General features: G+C 42.1%; 1 protein-coding gene and 1 long non-coding RNA gene across 4 annotated transcripts in view; one reads left to right on the top strand and one right to left on the bottom strand.

Moving 5' to 3' along the window:
• LOC105486824 (D-aminoacyl-tRNA deacylase 1) overlaps positions 1–19,966 on the bottom strand; it is a 170,046-nt gene that overhangs the window by 67,576 nt on the left and 82,504 nt on the right. The window lies entirely within an intron of this gene.
• The window catches only part of LOC105486821 (uncharacterized), a 35,049-nt gene that overhangs the window by 8,776 nt on the left and 6,307 nt on the right, over positions 1–19,966 (top strand). Inside the window, exons 3-4 of one of the 3 annotated variants that reach the window (XR_011613576.1) lie at positions 12,599–12,754; positions 12,996–13,124. This is a non-coding gene — a long non-coding RNA (uncharacterized lncRNA). Of the gene's footprint in view, positions 1–12,398; positions 12,488–12,598; positions 12,755–12,995; positions 13,125–19,966 lie in introns of those variants that run through there. The other 2 variants (XR_003019209.2, XR_011613575.1) reach the window with 2 other exon arrangements.

The following is a 19,966-nucleotide window of genomic DNA, read 5'->3' as shown; positions in this document are numbered from 1 at the left end:
TTTATAGATTCAATGCCATTTCTATCAAAATACCAATGTCATTTTTCATAGAAACAGAAAAAACTATCCTAAAATTCATAGGACACCAAAAAAAGAGCCCAAGTAGCCAAAGCAATCCTAAGCAAAAAGAGCAAAGCCAGCTGCATCACATTACCTGACATTAAACTATAGTATAAGGCTACAGTAACCAAAACAGCATGATACTGGTACAAAAGCAGACACACAGACTAACGTAACAGAATATAGAACCCACAAATAAGGCTGCACACCTGCAACCATCTGATCTTCAACAAGGGTGACAAAAAGAAGCAATGGGGAAAGGACTCCCTATTCAATAAAGGATGCTAGGATAACTGACTTGCTATATGTAGAAGAATGAAATTGGACCCCTACCTTTCACCATATGCAAAAATTAACTCAAGATGGATTAAGATTTAAATGTAAGACCTCAAACTATAAAAATACTGAAGGAAAACCTAGGCAATACCCTCTTGGCATAAGCTTTGGCAGAGAATTTGTCTAGGTCCCCAAAAGCAATTGCAGCAAAAACAAAAATTAACAAGTGGAACCTAATTAAACTAAAGATTTCTAAAGTAATTTCTTTCATTGTTCATTCTGCACAATGAAAGAAATTATTCATACAGTAAACAGATAAACTATAGAATGGGAGAAAATATTTGCAAACTATGCATCTGACAAAGGTCTAAAATCCAAAATCTACAAGAAATATTTTAAAAATCAACAAGAAAAAAACAAATAATTCAATTTTTTACATGGGTAAAATTATTATTATTATTATTATTTATTTTTTTTTTTTTTTTAGAGACAGGGCCTTGCTCTGTCACCCAGGCTAAAGTGCAGTGGTGTGATCATAGCTCATTGCAATCTTGAACTTTTGGGCTCAAGTGATCCTCGCACCTCAGCCTCCTAAGTAGCTGGGAGTACAGACGCACACCACCATGCCTGGCTTATTTTTATTTTTCATTGAGACAAGGTCTCGCTAAGTTGCCCAGGCTGGTCTTGAACTCTTGGTCTCAAGTAATCCTACTGCCTCAAACTCCCAAAGTGTGCTGGGATTAAGGTGTGAGCCGCCATACTCAGCTGCTATTTTATTTATTTTTTATTTTTTGAAAGACAGTGTCTTGCTCTGTCAGCCAGGGTGGAGTATAGCAGCACAATCTGAGCTCACTGTAGCCTTGAACTCCCAGGCTCAAGTGAGCCTCCTGCCCCAGCCTCCCAAGTAGCTAGGACTGACTACAGGCATGGGCCACCATAACTGGCTTAAATTTAAACTTATGAAAAAAAATTTAATTAAATGTTAAGTTCCACAGTCTCACTAACTGCATTTAGAGTGCTCATTAGTCACAAGTGGCTAGTGTCTAATGTACTGGACAGTGAGATGTAAAATATTTGCAACACTGCAAAAAATTCTATTGGACAGTGCTGGTCTAGATAGTTTTAAAACAAATAATAAAAAAGTCATGGTTTTTATCGTCCACATGCACTGCAATTTTAAACAATGTTAGTGATAAAATACCAACATCCTTCCTGCCCCCATTGATCCTCTCCATATGCCAATGTCCAAATAAACCTGCCTAGTGAGACAGAGGACAACTTTAATCCAGGGGCAAACTAAAGCCTCAGTTGTATCCCTGCTCAAATGAATGCTAAAAATGAAAACAACAAGAAACCAGTGTGTATTTCATTCCCTTTTTCTGTCCCTAACAGAGCTACCCTAAAGAAAGTCTATAGGTGATTCTATGAAAATCTAGAGAGAAAACTGGTAAAGAATTTTAAATCACCAAACTCCATATACCCCCTTAAAATTTCACATAACACATATACAAAGGGGGCGGGCAGTGGAGGGCAGAGCACACCATTCTTCAACTCTCAACTGTACCTGTTCACATGGGAGGGAAAAGGCAACTCTGGCCTCAGACTCCCATTCTGGTAAAGTCCACTTCCCAAATACAAGCCTAAAATAGAACCAGCTTCCTTATTCCGGAAATGAATGGAAAAACGGGGCCGTGGAGAGCTGTTCAGCTCTCTATTACGGTCCATGCATTAAACATTAACACAGCTATAGTCTCTTTCCTAGCACAAGTATTAGAAATGCACACAATGTTTCTGATTTCAATTCCCATCATATTCTGCAATGCTTTCAGAGGGTTCTGAATTTTTTAGTTCTCATTGGGTCATGCCTTCCTGGCTGCTGCTAGCTCCACCTGCTAACACATACCTCCCCACCCCCCACCGTCCACCCCAGGGAATGAGGATCAGGGCAAGGACTTCCTGCTTCCTACTCAATGTGCTGCAGGCATTTCTCCCAGGTACACGGGTTACCCAATTAAACACCACATTCCTGGAAGGAAATCTTGGCTCTGATCATTTCTGTGAATGCTTCATAGCTAAAAAACCAAACACTAGAAGATAAAATGAGAGCAGACAACGAAAATAACACTTGGCAATCTAGTATAGCAAGATGGGTCATTCCCGGCAAGGGCCCTTCCAGACACCCAAAAGGTAATAGTTTATGCCCCAAAAGTGTTATGCTGTAGCCCCCTGACATTATATAGGAAAACCTCAGGGTCACCCTGTCTCAGGGCCATTGCATGTGCTGCTTCTTCTCCCTGGAGTGCTCTTCCCATCCCACTTCGCCTCATTACAACCTTTTCCTTGGCTCAACTTCTCTTCCTCAGGGAAGAGTTCCTGTACCCTGCATGAGTCTAGGTCCACACTCCTTTGACACTCTGTACTTACATTTCATGGCACTTATCACAGGTTATAATTAATACTTATTTGTAGAATTATTTCAAAAATCTCTGCCTGATCCCAAGTCCGAACACTCAGTGAGGAGAGGGTCTGTGTCAGTTTTGTTCGTCATGGTATCCCAAATGCCTAGCGCATGGCATAGTAGGTAAATGATAATATTTGATAGGTGAACAAATTGATTAGTGAATGAATAAACATCTTTTGAGAAGCAAGGAACTATGTTCTTATACTGATATAACTTTAGCTTCAAATATAGATAGACCATGCATGGGTTTTATTAATTAAAAGAAATAAAGAGATATTCCATTTTACTCTTTGAAACCAGCCCCTGGCATCAGATAGCTCTTTTGATGCATGGTGAAGGGAGAATCAACTAACAACCACCTCTGAAGTGGGATGTGATGACACCTTGCTTAAAGATTAAGAAGGCACAAGTCCAAACAGCCTTCTGCAAACACGTTTTCTCCAATTTTACAAAACTGTCTTCTTTGTTACTGTTACTGTCCAAAGACTGTGCACCCCATCATTCAAAATCCTATATTGGCTAGGCACAGTGGCTCATGCCTGTAATTCTAACACTTTTGGGAGGCTAAGGTGAGAGGATCATTTGAGCCCAGTTCAAGACCAGCCTGGGCAACATAGTGAGACAGCCTGGGCAACATAGTGAGACTCCATCTCTCCAAAAAATAAAAAATTAATTGGGCATGCCTATAGTCCCAACTACTCCAGAGGCTAAGGTAGGAGGATTACTTGAGCACAGGAGATTAAGGCTGCAGTGAGCCATGCTTATGCCATTGCATTCCAGCGTGGGTGACAGAAACCTTATCTCAATAAAAAAAAGAAAAAGAAGAAAAAAAAGAAAACCCTATATTTATGTTTTACAAACATAATACACTATAAATACCTCCTATTACTTCCTACAGTTCACTAAATCTAACCTGGGCTATCACTGTGGAAGAGATTTCTCCTTTATCAGAAGGTACTTTAGCAAACCACACTGCTGTACAAGTTCTAATCCCTCTTAACTTGCTATTTGTAAAGCTGCTCAGATTTGAAGCCCTGTGTCCCTGGCCCTGACACCCCCTCTTCACCTCCCTCCACCAACACTGCCACCCTCACACCCTGTGTGCTGTCACAGTTCCTCAAATTCACCCAGCACCGGCCCTCTCTGGGACACAATTTGGAAGTTCCCTCTACCTAGAAGGCCCTTCCTTAAACCTCCGCATGATTCCTCCCTCCCACAGGTCTTGACTCAAATGGTTCCCTAAAAATGCAGCCCACTGGGAAGCCCTATCCTTCTCCTCTGCCTGACTTTTCTCCATCACTTTCATCACCACCTGGCACACCTGTCTGCTTTTGCACCGTTTCCCATAGCTCCGCACAATCCCCAATAGACAAGAATCTAAGCTCTGTATGTATCTTTTTATGTTCACTGCTATATCCCAAGTGTCTAGACAGTGCCTGGCACAAAGTAGGTGTTAAATAAATATTTGTGGAAGGCCTGAGTCAGTCTGCATTGTGGTGGTGCAACTTCTCATAAAATCTCTTCCCCAAGACTTTCTACTCTAATCTGGTCTTTGAGTAGGGCCATAGCCATGGTCTGCTACAAGGAAGAACATGGTGGACAACAGAGGACACACACATCAATAAGAAAAAGAACATCTCCATTAAAAAGATAAAAACCAGTAAAAGTCAGGAACAGACAATTCACATATGCACATGCGCGCACACACACACACACATCATATAGCTAATAAATGTATGTTTAAAAGGTTCAACTTCACATATAAGAAATGACACGTAAATTCCAGCTAGATCACTTGTCACCTACTAAATTGACATGGATTTTTAAAGCATATACAATATTGGGAAGAATCCAAGAAAACAAGTACTCTTATACACTGCTGCTGGGAAGGTAAATTATAAACTTTTTGGAAGGCTAACTGGTCATATATAACTATACATAAAACAGAATATAACTAGAATTCCACTTCTAGGAAGTGATCCTGCAGAAATTACCAAAGGTATATATGCAAAAATAGATGTGCAAAGTGCACACACTGCCTAAATATCCAACAATAGGAGATTAATATTTAAAAGCTGATACATTCACATTATGGAAAACTCCATAGCCATTTATAATCATGCTAGAGAAGAATATTTCAAGTGGGGAAAATGTTTATAAAATCTTTTAAATAAAAACAGGACACAAACTATGGTGGATATTCTATATCTCAGAGTAGGAGAAATACATATGTCATTGATTTCTGTAAATGCGTGTCTCAGTATGGATCCTCCAGGAAACAGAACCTGAGGCTGACACTTTATTTAGCAGGTGCAGACCCAGGGTGACAAAAGTGAGGACACTGGGAAGGGAGGTAAGGACTGGGACATGATGCAAAGGCCCTACAGGCTCCCACTTTATGATGGGCCTACAAATGACACTGAAGTTGGCGCAGTGCACGGGACTTTCTCTGGGCAAGCAAAAAGAAAAACCATGACTTGGTGTACACTGAAGGGTAGAAGGAAGAGTGGAACTTATCTGCCTGGCTTCCTCCCTTCTCCTATTCCCATTGGTCAGTGTGACTACAACACACTTTGGGCTGCATCAAAGAAGGTGCATTTGGGATGTCACATCAAAGCACAAGTTCCTACTTAGGTATTTAGCTTTGAGAAAAGAGAGCCAAAACAAACCATGGAGTATGAAATGTGCTGATTTGTTTTTTAGCCCTATGAACCTGTGACTAAGCCAGAGTTGAGTATGCCGCAACAACAAAACCTGAATGCACATATGAGAGAGACACTCTGTCACCCAAGTGTCTGCCATGGAGCCACTGAAGCTGGAGCAAGGCACAGGACTCAGTCACTCCTGCCTCCCCAAGATGTCTGCCATAACTTCTCCCTTCCTGGCACCTCTGCCCCCTGCACATTCGCACAGCCACCCATGGCCACAGGCCCATGGCAGAAAGCACTCTCACATACACCTGTCATGCGCACACAACTGGCAGCTATTTGTAAGGAGGAAAACAGGTCTGGCTTTATACATGCCAGGGGCACCTTTATCCTTCCAGCACCTTTATCCTTTGCCGCATGTTTCCTTCAACACGCTCTAAAGGGTTGGCTGTGTCTTGTGAACTGATCTCTGGAGCCTTTTAGCCTTCTTCTTTCCTTCCAGAAGCCTCTTATCAAAACTGTCTGTGGCTGGGTGCAATGGCTCACATCTGTAAACCCAATAATTGGGAGGATGGCTTGAGGCTAGCAGTTTGGGACTGGCCTGGGCAATATAATGAGACCCCATCTCTTCAAAAGAAATTTTTAAAATATCCCAGGGCATGGTGGCACGCACCAATTGGCCCAGCTACTCGGGAGGCTGAGGTGGGAGGACTGCTTCAGCCCAGTTTGAATAATTTACAGTGAGCTACGCTCATTGCATTCCAGCTTGGGTAACAGTGAAACTTTATCTCTAATAAAAAAAAAACAAAACTGTCTGTGCCTCTGTGGGGCTGAGCCCTCAGGCACAGTCACTTAAAACAGGATTTGAGAAACTTCTAACTTCAGCTTCAACATGTGGAGATTTTGGGAGTTGCCACTATCATCTTTGTAACAAGAAAAGGCTGGGCAAACTGAAAATTAAAAACTTTTCTTGAACCCATCAATAAACTAAGATCACGGACAAATCACCACTTTGAAATCTGGAGAGACAAGCAAATCCAGAGTGACAGTTGAGATCTGCTTTGCTGTGGCAGAAGCTTCTGGAACCATAAACTGAAAGGAACATCTAAATGGTAATTTGGGGCTGGGTGTGGTGGCTCACACCTGTAATCCCAGCACTTTGGGAGGCCTATGCGGGTGGATAACTTGAGGTCAGGAGTTCGAGAGGCCACCCTAGCCAACATGATGAAACCCCATCTCTACTAAAAATATAAAAATTAGCTGGGCATGGTGGCATACACCTATAATTCCAGCTATGCAAGAGGCTGAAGCATGAGAATCACTTGAACCCAAGAGGCAGAGGTTGCAGTGAACTGAGATCACCCTACTGCAATCCAGTGTGGATGACAGGGTGAAACTCCATCTCAAGAAAGAAAAAAAAAAAAGTCATTTGGTGAACTGCTGGAGGTGAACATGGACTAGTGTGAAAGTGAGAAACTCCTGGGAGCTCATCATGCAGAGGTGGGGTGGGGAGGCAGGAGTGGGGAGATCCACATACTTTGGTGGACTTTTCCAGACAGGAACTGGACCAGATTCTCACAGTGAATTGCTGAGAAGATCCTCATGTGGCTCCAGTAGGAGGGAAGAGCAACCCAAGAGAAATACACGTAGCCACATCTCCATAACAAAGGCCCACTTTCCAGGGAAAGGCCTACTCTCCAGGCTTTGCAGAGCCTGGTCTGAGCTTTGAAAAGGGAATTCCTCCTACTCTTATCCCCTCCAGGATATCTATCTAAGTAGAGGGGGGGAAAAGCCATAGTTACAAGAGGTCAGGGCTTTGAGGAAATAGGCTAGGAAGGCTGCAGGCAGAAAGGGAGCAGGAACCTGCTGCCATTGCCTGTCCTTGGAATCAAGCAAGAAGCATGGCGCCCAGTCAGCGTGCTCGAATTCTGGAGCATATGTATCCCACCTCTGGGAATACTGCCAGTTCCTAACCATAAAACTACCCCCAAAGAAGGTCACAGTTGAATGGGAGCATAAACTGCATCAGGCTATCTTTGAATTGCAGAAAGCAGTAGCTCAGTCAAAGCCTGTTGGGCCCTATGATCCACACTCAGATATGACTTTGGAAGTGTCTTCAACCTGCACTTATGCAGACTGAAGCTTACGGCACAGCTCATGACTACCAGCCAGCAGCAGTCACTGGAATCTTAAACCTGAACATTTCTTAACAGTGGTATGGTATACGCCACTTGAGAAATGATGACTGGTCTGCTATTGGGTACTAATGAAAACTGCCCCAATGACTGAAAGACATAAAATAATCTTGAAATCTGAAATACCCATAATGTCTTAGACAATATTGTCAGAGAAACACTCTAATAAGAAAGGCAGTTTCCAGAAGAGTGACATAATAAAATGGAAATGGTTACACAGAAATATGCTAACAGAGGAACTCAAGGAGTTACTCACTGTATGCATGAACAGGCAGTCTATTTTCACCTAGCGCCAACTTTGGAGCCACCTGAAAAGCTACTGTCACATGGACAGTGCCCTATGAACAACTCACAACTGACCAACAAAAAGCTGCCTGGTTTACAAATGGCACTCCAAGAGAGACAGGCAGCATTCCATTTGGAAGTCCATTACACCACAACTGACTCATGGGAAAACTCTGATTACAGAAGGTTAAGAGTAAATCAACTCAGTGTCCTAATCTGTAAACTGTTTTCCTCTTAATGAAAAAAAAAAAAAGGCAACAATATGAGTCCTGAAGTTTGAGCATATACAGACTCATGGGCAGTAGCCATGGCTTGCCACATGGTCAGACAGAACACAGGGCTATTGAAGGTATACCCACATGGGGCATGAACCTATGAAAACCACTATGGTAATTTAAGGAGCTTAACAGACAAGTTGATGCCCATAAGAACCTTCTTCCAGGATAGAAGGTAACTGAAACCAACAAGTGGATACCGGGTATGCTCACTTGGGCCAGCCATCTGTGTCCAAAAAATGAATAGACAGGGGAGTTATGGCAAGGTAGAGATGAGTTGACTGTCAGCATTTTTCTCTTGCATGCTCTAAGGCACAAAATGTCAAGGACTGTCCTGTCTACCAGCAAGAAAGAGACTACAGACAGCTAAGGGAGGAAGGCTCCACACACAGCTGCCAAGGACAACAGACAACGTGGGACCACTGCTTCTATGCTCAGGAGGCCATACATGGGTCCTACCAGGAACATACATTTACTCTGGATTAGGTTTTGCATACTGGGTGGGATATGGTAATGCTCAAGACACTATTAGCAGATTAAAACAATAGATACTGTGCCCATCTGGGACAGCATGTTACATTTCTTCAAAGCAAGGAACACACTTTACAGCATAATGTCCAACAATGGGCGAAGAAATCTCTCACCTGGTCACACATCACATATATATCACCCTCAGAGTAGTGGTCTGATGGAGAATTGAACGAGGTAATTGAAATGTCTGTTGCCTAAAATGGGAGGAGATGAGCATATGAGGGGCTGGTTATACACCTTCACAAATACAGGTTCCCCCTCTCAGTGGATCAATTATACTTCTTTTTAAAATCCACAGTGATTACCCAGAGCTTACAATACACACTTGTAACTCATCGAAGCCCACCTTCAAATAACACTGTACTGCTAACACCTGTGGGCAGGTACCATAGAAGAGGACTCCCAGTTCCTCCCTCCCATGGCTGGTGCCACTGCTGCCACTCATCTCCCTAATCCATATGCCACAATCGCCAGGACATCATCACTATGATTGGTTTAAATAGTTAACTTTTGGGTCAAGTTAAGAATAAGAAAAATAAAAGACCTTAGTTTACTTTCTTTTTTTTTTTTTGAGACGGAGTCTTGCGCTGTCGCCCAGGCTGGAGTGCAGTGGCTGGATCTCAGCTCACTGCAAGCTCCGCCTCCCGGGTTTACACCATTCTCCTGCCTCAGCCTCCCGAGTAGCTGGGACTACAGATGCCCGCCACCTCGCCCAGCTAGTTATTTGTATTTTTTTGTAGAGACGAGGTTTCACCGTGTTAGCCAGGATGGTCTCGATTTCCTGACCTTGTGATCCGCCCGTCTCGGCCTCCCAAAGTGCTGGGATTACAGGCTTGAGCCACAGCGCCCGGCCTGTTTTACTTTCATTTACCTTTCCCTGATGCTCTTCTGTTCTTTATGTAGATCCAAATTTCTAACCTATTAATATATTATTTTCCTTCTACCAGGAGAACTTCTTTTTTTTGTTGTTGTTGTTGTTTTTTTTTTTTAATTAATTTATTATTATTATACTTTAAGTTGTAGGGTACATGCGCATAACGTGCAGGTTTGTTACATATGTATACTTGTGCCATGTTGGTGTGCTGCACCCATCAACTTGTCATTTACATCAGGTATAACTCCCAATGCAATCCCTCCCCCCTCCCCCAGGAGAACTTCTTTTAACATTTCTTGCAGGACAGGTCTACCAGCTATGAATTCCCTTGGTTTTGGTTTGTTTGAGGAAGTTTTGTTTTTTTTGTTTCATTTTTAAAGGATAACTTCCCTGGATTTAGAGTTCTAAATTAGCAGCCTTTTTCTTTCAACACTGGAAACATTTTCTTCTGCTCTCTTCCTGCTTACATGCTTTCTGACAAAAAGCCCATTCTAATTCCTGTCCTTGTTCTTCTCTGGACAATGATGTTTCATTTTCATATTGAAAAACTTCCGAGTAAAACACCTTCCTCCAAAAAACACTTGGTGGATCCCATAGAATTTCCCATGAGATAAATCTGAATGGTATGTGCAATCTAGACAAATTAATGATGGCTCAAGTAGATACATCTTGTCATAAAAAGTGTCTGTGGGGCCTCATCTGATTTTCACATTATAATACTTAAAATAATTGCACACCTTGTCTGCAAACCAGATTGTAAATGAATCTGGTTGCTTATAAAGTGTCCCAAATGGACAGACAGCTCAGCGTGCCCAGCTGGCTTCTGACTTCTGAGATGACAGCTTCCCATCCCATCAGGAGTCTCCTGCATGAGGGTGTGTGGCTCAGTACTCAGGACCACCTAACCCCTGGCTAACTCAGATAAAAAACTCCGAACCACTCACCCGGCCTAGAAACACGCAACAAATCACTGGGATACAGAGCAGAGAACACTTAATTCTTGCAGGTGGTTATCTGTTGACTTACAGAAAAGGACTGGCGAAGAACTATTCTGAACCAAATTACTTACGGATACACAGTCAAAACAGAAGTCTCTCAGTGGTGGTTTCTGGGGATGCAGTAACAGCTGGAAGACTTGTATGGTTCATAAAATTGTCCTTGTGATACAGATAAACTCACTCATTCAGGGAACCATTTTAATATGACACCACCAAAGTTGAACCCATCATCCGCTCTGAGCTGGCTTTATTTTGTACTTTTAACCTCCTGAAGTGAGGCCTGTTCAAGGTCACCTTGTCTCAGACCACAGAAGGAAAACAGGTGTGGTTGCTTTGCTGTCTCCCTGCAGTAGAGTCACGGAGGCCTTGGCCTGTACACCACAGGAGTGAGCACCCCACGTTGGAATCAGAAGCCCACTCCAGAGGCAGCGACACCAGAGACTTCAGTTACCCAGACAGTGGCATGGACCTGTGCTATGACAAAATGAAGGTCAAAGTGGGTGTTCAGTCCAGGCACGGCAGCTCACACCTGTAAACCCAACACATTGGGAGGCCCAGATGGAAGGATCACTTGACCCCAGGAGTTCAAGACCAATCCAGGCAACATAGTGAGACAAAAAAAAAGAAAAAAAAAAAAAAAAACATAGACAACAACAACAAAAATCACTGTGATAAAGAGTGTCTCTACAAAATTAAAAAAAAAAAAAAAAAAAAAAAAAGCCAGGCATGGTGGTACACACCTTTAGTGCCAGCTACTCAGGAGACCGAGTGGGGAGGATTGCTTCAGCCTGAGAAATCGAGGATGCAGTAACCCATTTTTGTGCCACTGCACTACAGCCTGGGTGATAGAGTGAAATCTTGAATAAAATTAGTGATTTGATAATCTGCATAATGGGTGTTAGAAATGAGTTCTCACCAGTGAAATTAATGGTAAAGAAATGTAGATTGGCTACGATATTTGAAGCACACTCCTCTCCATAGCATAAACAAGGTATATAAATCTACCTAGGTCTATAGTCTCTACCACACCTAGGGAAGGTGTCCAAAGTTTAATTCCTGAGCAATGATACATATACTGATCCTGGATCAGAGACTTCTGAGGGCCTAATGGAGACCCTACAGGTAACAGCTCCTGCTCCTGTATCTAGAAGATGTGGCATCTGCCTTGAGCAAGGAGGCTTCAGCAAGCTAACAGAACAGGTTGTGGGAAATATTTGGGGCTTACTTATTAATGCATGTCTCTCTAATAAATCTTGTAGAACAGAATTTGGTTACTTATTTCTATTACATCTGGCAGTGAGTGGAATAACCAGCCCTTACCCACCTCAAACATCTAGCAGTGATAATTACCTACCAAAAAGAATCTAGGAGTTGACTATGGCCAGTTTGATTAGGTCAGTTTTCAACAGCAGTTTATTCTTCCCCCTGACAATCAGGCAGATCAGTGTTACATATAAGTCATACTAGAAAGGGTAATTATTTGAAATCTCACTTTTAATATCTGTTCTCCAAAAAATGTATCTCAAGTTCCCAGACTCCTTAGAAAATTAAAGACACTAGTAGCAAATTAAAATCACTACTACAGTTTGGATGCATGTCATGTAGACCTCAGACTATAATAAGGTGGGAGAGAACAAGGTTCATGTGCTTTATGAGGGAACCTCGTTCCACACTGTGAATAAATAAATAGGCACCTGATCCTTTTGATAATGGTGACTGCCAACAGCACTAACCACCAGTATCATTCCCATAGCAACGGTTGTCAGGCCAACAGGCCTTTGCAGATGCAATCAAAGAAAATGTAAATCAAGAAACGCTTTCACAACTCAAAAGGATGGTCTTGGGAAAACCAGAAATAAGTTGCTGGCTCACTCATGGACCTGGGTAAGGATGTGGCTCACTCTGGGTTTAATTCTGAATACTACAGAAATGTCAAAGAACAGCTGCTGACATAAGCCCAGGGTCTCACTAGCTTTTCCTTCCACTTCTAACAAGCCATCTCATGGATGACCAGACAACATGGAGAAAAGAGGTCTCCTAGAAAGCCAAGGCCCAGAAGAGTGAGGAGAAGGCCTGTGTCCAGAAGGGTCTACTGATTCTAAACCTAAGACATACTGAGAAGAAAATCAACTCTCTATCAAGGAATGTAGGGTGAGCAGGGGAGGGGAAAAAACAGTAGTGCTGGCAATGCAGGAGGAAGGGAAGGGGAAGGGGCGGTGATGAGGGGTGGAAGAGAAATGGGGAGGTAGAGAAAGAAAACAAATGGGGGACCAAAAAGGTAAAATGTTGCCTACCCAGAGGGTAAACAGCTCACCTGAGCTTCATTTCAACATCGAACATTTAGCTAATGTCCATTTTATATCCTAGAAGTGTATTTCTGACATGTTTTCAGATCTTTTATTTTAGAAAAGATCACGGTTAAATATGGTCTCGCCAGGAATCAAGTTTCAAAATACTATATTATAAGTTTCCAGAAAATGTCAAGTGTCAGAATTCAAGAGATACTACATGTACAGTGAGATGTGGAGTTAAAGTAGGCAGTGGATTGACCTAGAAAGATGCAAGCTCAGATGAAGAACAATTTCTGGACAGTAAAGTTAAATTACCAGTGGAGGTGTTAACAGTCCGCCCCTCACCCAGAGGCCTCATAAAATCAGCTCTGTTTCCTCCCACCTAAGGGGCTGAGCTGGTGCACCTGCAGACAGAGGGCTGCGAGGTGGCCCCATAGCCCCAGGTGCTCTCAAGGTGCTGATCAACCTCAGGCTACATCAGGTCGCTCCAGTACACAGTTTCACTAATTTCTCTTATTTGCTGACCTACCTGACCCTGCTGGCATTTAGTGAACCTCTTGGTTTCAAATTCTCTTCTAAGTCTTTCTTTTATGTTCCAACTAAATTGGGCTCTCCTATTGTCTCAAAAATCTCAGGGAAACCTGCATTTCTAATTTACCCCCCAAGAGACCAAAGAATCAAGGTGTGCAGTGTTGTAGAAGTGAGCTCTTCTCTTTCCTCTCACCAAGCATGTTTAAGATCACACTTGCGTATCCACCAAGGAGATCTGAGGTTTAATTTTTAAAAAGAAGCAACTCCATTTCTCAAATTACTGCTTAAGACTGTGTAGATAGTCCTGAACTTTGTCTTAGAAGATGTATTTGGATAGAAGTTTGTAAAGTCCCAGGAAAGAGAGAAGAATAAGAGGGAATTCGGGACCTAGCTCTTGTCTGACCTGGCCTCTCTGTCCTGTGTCCTCTGCATCAGTAAACTGAAGCAGTTCTCCTTTGAGGTGTGGGGGGAATTTAATAAAACTGTATTGGTGGAAGGTTCTAGACACTCTGGAAAGTAAACATCTTCATTAATCAGTGTTTGCTGAACACCCATGGCTTATAAAAAGCATTTTCTGGGAACAGATTTCCACCACGTCCAACATCAGAGCAAAGCATTCTGCTCAGCACAGGATGGGCATTAGAGGCATGTTAGCCAGTTTTGATCACCCCTCCCCAGTCCTCGGTGTCCAGTATTCTTGAATAAGAGAAAACAGCTCTGGGAGGAAGAAAAAAATTCAGCAACATAAACTAGGAGCATCTCATCAATGAAATGTTCTCTACATAACTCAGAGCTGCACAAGAGAACATGGATTCTTCAGCAACAAGTTGAACAGTCACAGCTCCAGTCCATTAAAAAAAAAAAAAAAGTGACATGTTATCTACTCAATGGAAAAACTTGTGCATGTTTTCTTTTGGTTTGTAGAAACAACATAGTGAAAACTCAAACCATTTCAAATGCACTTGGGCTGTTAAGGGTTGTAAAGCTCTTGAATTCAAGCAGAGAAAACAAAAGCCTCAAATAAGAAAATATTTACTTGCTCATAAAGTTCACATGTAAGAGAAGGTATTCAGCTGTATGTTATTTATAAATGATTAATTACTTTGTCACCTGAATAAAATAATGTATAGGAAATATCTGTTTCTTTTCTTTTTGGGGCGGAGGGGTGGGGCGGTGTGGGAGGCAGTGAGAATAAAAACAAGAGAAATGCATGGCAAGTAGGAGCTAGGAGTTGGGTAAATGTGAGTTCCTTTCTCCTTCCCTTTCCTGCCCTTTTGGGGGGCTTGATATGGCATTACTCAAGGGCCAACAAGAAATAGTCCAATGCACGCACAAGTGTAAAACACTAGACTGGGATCCAAAGGTCTGCCTGTCACTGAGCCGTAAGTTAACCAGTGGCAGAGCTGAGAACAGATAGGACCAAAATGTGATCCTACAAGCAGCAGCAGTCGGTGAAGACAGGCAGGACATCTCTGTCTTCAAGGCTCTGAAGATAAATCAGTTGTGTGTGCTCTCTACTCTTGTCTGTTTTGCTGCTCAGCAGAACCTTGAGATTTCAGGTGGGTAGGGAGAAATGAAAGTTCAAACATACAAGAGTCAATTTTCCAATTTATTGACTACACCACGGGGTGGAGAAAACAGCTTCTCACAGGGAAGGCTGCTTGGGTTTCCGCTTGAGTTGTCTGGCAGTTGCAATTCAATCTGCACATGCTACTCCCCACCCACCCCCGACCCAATTTCTTTAGACAATTAGGAATAGCTGACTTAAAAAAAAAAAAAAATGCAAGGCATACTTCAGATAAACAAAGTTGCTCTATCACCTCATTTTTTTATTCTACCAAACTGGCAAACATTCACAATGACGTGTTGACTCCAAGATGGGGAAGAGGCACCTGCAAACTCTGCCAGTTAAGGGCACAACATACAAACATCACAGAGGAGCTCTTGATGAGCAGTTTTGAAACCTTGGACATGTCTGCATTCTCTGCCCCAGCATTACGGGTCTGGGAACTTACGCCAAGCATCAACCTGGGCTAGATGGCAAGATTCAGTACAGTTCACCAAATCACTGCTCCTAAGAGGAAAAGCTAGGGCATAACTCCAAAATCCAAAAACAGTGATTTCACTAAATAAACTATGATATGTCTTAAGGCAGAATAGTAGGCTGCCATCAAAATTGAGGTCAGAAAATATTATTTCAAGGTATGCAAAAACATACCAATATTCACAAGATTAGGAGTAAAAAACTTAGGTTATAAATCAGTACATTGTGATCCCATTTTGTAAATATACACATAGGTATAGAAGGGCAGATATGCTCTATGTAGCCATAAGAAAAAAGGACTACATAGAAAAAAGACTAAAACCATTTTGGTACTGTGAAGGGTAGAAAGAAAGGTGATCTTATTTCCTTCTTTTTAAAACCATGTTTAAGTCTCATCATTGACTTAAAGACCACAAAGTTTGAAGAAAATGCTTCCCCTAGACGTTCAGCAAGGATACAGCTTTCCTCTATGATGCCCAGGCAGCCACCTCTGCAAGCTCCCTAGAATATAACTCAAGAGCGGCACCCACACTCCCTGAGCATCTTGTTCCTCTCCAGCCGTACACAGGGATGACAACAACATGGATCCAGCATCTGGAAGGTATGTTTGCCACTGTGTGTCAGCCAGACTTCAAGATGGTCCCCAGTGATTCTTGCCTCCTGGTATTCATGACCCATGTAGTCAGGTAGGTCTGACCTACATAACCAACAGGATGCAGCAGAAATGACAGTATGGGACTTCCAAGGCTAGGGCTCTGGGGGAAACCAGTCACCATGTTGTGAGGACATTCAAGCAGCCCTGCAGAAACGCCCATGCGACAAAACACTGAAAACACTGAGGCTTCCTGCCCACAGCCAGCACTACCTTCCCAGCCTCTGTAGTGGGCCACTTTGGAAGTAGGTGTTCCTGCCTGTCCAAATTACAGTGGACTGCAGCCCCAACCGACAGCTTGGCTGGAATCTCATGAGACACCCCTGGCCAGAAACACCTGGGCTCAATGGTCCAAATTCCTGACCCACAGAAACTGTGTAAAAAATGTTTATTGTTGTGTTGAGCTGCTAAGTTTGGGAGTAACCTGCTATGCTGCACAAGATAACTAACAGAGATAGCCTTACTTAAAGACCAATGTGACACACACAGAATTCACTTCCCAGGAGCTGGGACTGGGGTCTCCACAGCACAACTGCAGGCAAAGGCTGAGAGGTCTCTGCACAGGCACCCACGCTATTCTGCCCAGGGGGGTCCCGGGGACAGAGGCAGAGGCAGATTTCCGTCACCATGGTCTAGGGCTCCTCTGTGACACCCGGGAGGCCAGCTGACTTCCAAAACTGCTTGGTGAGCACTAACTGGGGCAGCAGAGGCGGGGCGTCAGCTCCCCCAGAGGAGGGAGCATCTGGCCTTGTCCACAGAGGCACTAGGAATCGATCTGGAGTCATAAGATCACATGTGGCCCCAAATTGGGGGTAAACCCACAGAACAAATGACCCTCCACAAAGTAACTCTTGAAACTATGCGTGCGGCCCTGCAATCCCTATGATGTACCTTTAAGTTCATTTGGACCTTTTGATATTTGTTTTTGAAGTCGTCTCCAAGTAAAATTATTTAACTCTCAATTTTATGACCATATTTTAAGTGACTTAGGTTAACTGCCTCCCTATGGAACGGCAACAAGCAGTTTCTAATTTAAACAGCATTTTTTCCATTCCCCTCTCTATCTCTTTTCCTGCTTTTTTAAAAAATCATAAACATTTGGTAATAATCTCAGAGTTGTCAGTTACTTTAAACACTGCAGGCAAACACTGGAAATCAAGACAGCCAGGCTTCCAAGTCAATAAAATTATTATTGCTCAGAATGTTTCACTTGCAACAGTTTCTCTGTATATTAATATCAAATCAAGTCAGTAAATTGGAAAAAAAAATCACCAAAGTAGGATATGTAAATCCACATGGAAATACAGAAATTTAGCAAGTAATTACGGGAAAAAAGGTAATCCTGAGAAATTTGATTTGGTCATTTAAGAAAAGGTGATTCTCAAATGGTTTATAACAAAATAGAAAAATACGAGAAAGTTTTTAAATTGTTAGTTCTAAATTTAAAAAAAAAAACTTAAAATAGGGTTTTATTTCATTTTTTTATAGAAACATTTTTCTCTAAAACGGGTACAATCATTTTTATGTAGTGGGCCACCACACAATTTATAGGGAAAACTAATCAGATCAATGTTGGTTTCGTGGCACTCTCGGCTGAAACACACTTGAGGCCCACTCAGCCCCTCAACTACCCCTCTGAGGACCAGCAGAAAGACCTCTATGTGTTTGTTCCCCGCAGCCCAAACTAGAAATACCATCTTTCCTCTCCTGTAAGGGTCATTTTTAGTGTAATTTTAGACCTAAACAGGCTTTAAAGAGTCGAAGTGCTTTTGAAGATAATGAGTTACAGTATTTCAAAGAAACTGTACTTTTATTTTTCTAATCAACTGGGACAGACACAATTCTAAAAAGGTCAAGAATCATAAACTTGACAAGAAAAGTTTTCATCACTCTAGGCCTTTCCCTTTACATTATGTAAGAACAGGAATCTGGGAAGAATTAAGTCCCTCCCATTCCCTCTCCCAATAACTTGTAAAAAGGAGTAACAGTCACAAAAGAAAATATGATTCACAGATACATTCTACCAGGTGTTTTGACTTGTAGAATTTTTCATACCAGAAAAGATTAAACATTTTATTAACTGTAAGGTGTTTAGGTGGGTATAAAACAGGAGGAAAAAACATTAATCAATCTCAAATGGTTTAAGACATCAAATGAAAACAAAAAGTTACACTAACATCCAAGAAAACCTCAAAATTTCAACTTGGGACTTGAACATACTGGACAGATTAAACAGCTAAGCTATCAATTAACAGTTACAGATAATAAGACGACTGTGGAAACCAGATGGCACTCCATCAATAAGCTACTCCCTATGTACGAATGACATCTGGTCACTTAACTCTTTCTGCAATTCATTAATTCGATAAACAGTTACTGAGCGCCTGTTATATACCCAACCACCACCGTGCTCAGTACCGTCATGCACAGAATGAAGCAGAATGCAGCTGGACGACAGGGCCCACTCGCTTTTTGGCTCAGAAGCCAGAGACTTCTATATCTAGGAAGCCTAATTATGAACTGAACAATACCTGTCTGGCTTATCATAACAAACATTTTTTGTGCAACGATAATGGTACAGCCCCAAATCAGCTAATGTATTAATTAAATAAAGGAAGTTTCCTAGACCCTACTGAATTCAGCAGGACTACTTACAATGAGGGTGCTGACTTGTTAGGTATCTGCTTTAGGTTTAAGCAATGGAGTTCCTCTATCTATCTAAACTCTGAAAAGGGGAGAGAAGATAATTTGAATAGTATAAAAGAATGTAAGACCCATAAAATAATCCTTTCATTCTTAGAGACTTTTTCTGAAGCTAAAATTCTTCAAAATACTGAGTTAGGATATCATTTTGCAAACTGCTATAAAATACCAATTTGGGAAATATATTTTGACCCAAACAGAGAGCCAAATCTTTTTTTCTTGAAAATTAGTATTGATAAACTTTTTGGCGAATACCCAAGTTCAAAAAAAAACTGAAAACAGCTATTCAAACTCACTAGATTTATTTAGCTATGGCATGTGAAACAAGCATCATGTCCAAGTCTGAAGTCAGCTAACCGCTTTACAAAGGTACTGAGGTTGCAAAGGACTTAATTGGTTCATACAGGTTGACTATTTTCTTTTTAATTTTCTTTACCTTGTAACAGTAACTTAGCTTTTACTTTTTTTTTTTTTTTTTTTTTTGTGGCAGGGTGTCACTCTGTCACTTGGGCTAGAGTACAGTAGTGCAATCAATACTCACTGCAGCCTTGACCTCCTGGACCCAAGTGATCTGCCCACCTCGGCCTCCTGAGTAGCCGAGACCACAGGCGTGCACCACCACACCTGCTTAATTTTTTAACTTTCTGTAGAGAGGGGGTCTCACTATGTTGCCCAGGCTGGTCTTGAACTCCTGGGCTCAAGTGATCCTCCCACCTCGGCCTCCCAAAGTTCTGGGATTACAGGTATGAGCCACGGCGCCCAGCCAACCTTTGCACTCTTAAAAGCTGTATTTCAAGGTGGTTTGACACCTGGGTTGCTCTTGAATGTTCTGGTGACTGTAAATGGAGAAGTTTCTGCACGCTGGCCCCAGCTTTCCAAGTTTATGTTTCCTGCCCTCAGACTTCTTGCCCCAGCAACCTCACTTCTCTCTCCAGGCCCAGGTCTAGTGAGGACCAAGGGGGCTGTTCTGCTCCCACAGCCCAAACTTTTGTTTTTGTAAATGTAGATATACATGTCCTGCAAGTCATCAGAAATTAAGCAAATATAGTCATGCCAAAATATTCCTTTTAAAACATCTGCTCTAACAACAACCAATTAAAGTGATGACAGAGCCTCTGAAAAGTAAAACAGATGACCACGCT

Source organism: Macaca nemestrina, chromosome 15 (assembly GCF_043159975.1).
Source record: "Macaca nemestrina isolate mMacNem1 chromosome 15, mMacNem.hap1, whole genome shotgun sequence".
Lineage (NCBI taxonomy): Eukaryota > Metazoa > Chordata > Mammalia > Primates > Cercopithecidae > Macaca > Macaca nemestrina.
This window is presented reverse-complemented; position numbering and strand designations above follow the sequence as displayed.